Source organism: Rhinopithecus bieti, unplaced genomic scaffold, assembly GCF_001698545.2.
Source record: "Rhinopithecus bieti isolate Rb0 unplaced genomic scaffold, ASM169854v2 scaffold_18353, whole genome shotgun sequence".
NCBI classification, from domain to species: domain Eukaryota; kingdom Metazoa; phylum Chordata; class Mammalia; order Primates; family Cercopithecidae; genus Rhinopithecus; species Rhinopithecus bieti.
In genome coordinates this window covers 863330-865690 of record NW_016809465.1, presented here as the reverse complement: position 1 = coordinate 865690, position 2361 = coordinate 863330, and the positions used below count along the sequence as shown (strand labels likewise).

General features: G+C 40.5%; 1 pseudogene; it reads left to right on the top strand.

The window, feature by feature from the left end:
• The first annotated feature begins 380 nt into the window (after nt 1-380).
• Nucleotides 381-1627, top strand: LOC108540406 (basic leucine zipper and W2 domain-containing protein 1-like; annotated as a pseudogene).
• The last annotated feature ends 734 nt before the right edge of the window (nt 1628-2361 follow it).

Below are 2361 nucleotides of genomic sequence, written 5' to 3'. Positions count from 1 at the left end.
CCATTCCTTTTCTATCTTCACCATGGCAGCCAACATGGGAATCAGTACAGCAGATGGTGGCGCACAGATTGAAATGGGGAAATGGAAGCATTTTCACTTTGTTTTCTGGGCCTTCATCAACCAGCAAGTGAAGGTTAAGCCCTAAAGCCTTAACTAGCTTAAAACTCTCCATCAGTTAGGAGCCTGAAAGATGTCTGAATGTCTTGTTTATTCATGGAGAGTTTGTTTTGTAGTGAGAGATGGAGAAGAGCATCCATCAGGCTAGACAGTGGTGTGAAAATCCATCCTCGGTTCTGGTTGCAGAGGAGACACTATGGCAGTTGCCGCTACACTGGGGATTTCTGGCTCTTTCCTCTTCACCTTAAATTTGGGTGTCTTTTATGAGTAATCAAAAGCAGCAAAAGCCAACGCTATCAGGCCCAGCATTTTAACACCAGAAAAGAGATGAAAAGAGAGGGTTGACCCTACTCAGTTTCAAGACTGTATTATTCAAGGCTTAACTGAAACTGGTACTGATTTGGAAGCAGTAGCTAAGTTTCTTGATGCTTTTCTGGAACGAAACTTGATTACCGTCGATGTGCAGAAACACTCATTGACATTCTGGTGGCTGATGGAATGCTGGCCCCAGGTAGTACACTGGCAGATGACATGATGCATACAGATGTCTGTGTGTTTGCAGCCCAGGAAGACCTAGAGACCATGCAAGCATTTGCTGAGGTTTTTAACAAGTTAATCAGGCACTACGAATACCTGGAGAAAGGTTGCGAAGATGAGGTAAAAAAGCTGCTGCTGTTCTGAAAGGGTTTTTGAGTCAGAGAGGAACAAACTGGCTATGTTGACTGGTGTTCTTCTAGCTAATGGCATCCATTCTTAATAGCCTTTATAATGAGAATTTGGTTAAAGAAGGGGTTTCAGCAGCTTTTGCTGTAAAGCTCTTTAAATCATGAATAAATGAAAAAGATATCAATGCAGTAGCTTCAAGTCTTCGGAAAGTCAGCATGGATAATAGCCTGATGGAACTTTTTTCCGCCAATAAGCAAACCGTTAAACACTTCACAAAGTATTTTACTGAGGCCGGCTTGAAAGAGCTTTCGGAATATGTTCGGAATTAGCAATCCATCAGAGCTTGTAAGGAGCTCCAGAAAGAACTTCAAGAACAGATGTCCCGTGGTGATCCATTTAAGGATATAATTTTATATGTCAAGGAGGAGATGAAAAAAAACAACATCCCAGAACCAGTTGTCATCAAAACAGTCCGGTCAAATGTAATGAGCACTGTGGAATGCAACAAAAAAGAGGAGCTTGTAGCACAGCAAGCTGTCAAGCATTTGAAGCGATACAGCTCTCTACTTGCCGCCTTTACTACTCAAGGTCAGTCTGAGCTGACTCTGTAACTGAAGATTCAGGAGTATTGCTATGACAACGTTCGTTTCATGAAAGCCTTCCAGAAAATAGTGGTGCTTTTTTATAAAGCCGTAGTCCTGAGCGAAGAGCCCATTTTGAAGTGGTATAAAGGTACACATGTTGCAAAGGGGAAGAGTGTTTTCCTCGAGCAAATGAGAAAGTTTGGAGAGTGGTTCAAAATGCTGAAGAAGGATCTGAATCTGAAGCTGAAGAACGTGACTGAAATTTGAAACTACACCCTCTGTAAAACAAACAGGAGCTGTAGATAAAATGTCATGTCTCATGTGTCCTGGTTCTCACATCTTCCTACCTCCCTGTATCAAGCATGACATAAGGGCTTTCATGGCAAATTTTATTTTAACTGTTTCTATGGTTGCTGGAAATGTTGGGTTTCTAAAACCATGTTTTTAAGTACCTACAGGAGCTATGAGTTTGGAATCTAATGTTGCATAGTCTTATCAGCTTATCTTCTACCTCCTTGTATTTTCTACTGTAATAACATATATTTAAGGCCTTTCCACAATGAACAGTTCACTTATTCCCTGGGTTTTCTATAAACAGTTTTCCAAGAGATGATTTGTTAAAAAATGATTTATTATAAACACTTCATGTTTTCAAATTAAACGGTGGTATCAAGTCCTCAAAAGGCAATGTTTGTGTGATAATACGCCATTTGCCCAGAGCCCTACTCATCAAATGAAAAACATCACGTACATAATTCAAATTTATTTAACATGGAATCTGAGTATGTGGACCATTGTCGTGCAGTTCTAACTTTTTCTGTTTGCATTTTTAACTCCAGATGTCTAAAAGCCGCAAGTTTGCTCTCTGGGTTTCCCTTAAGAGAAGCCATTTGGAGAACAGACTTGAAATGCTTTCGGAAATGAAGAATGTGGCAGAGGTGTGGGAGAAGAAAGATGCAGCGTATTTTCCCCTTGAGAGAGAGAGCTTTGCATT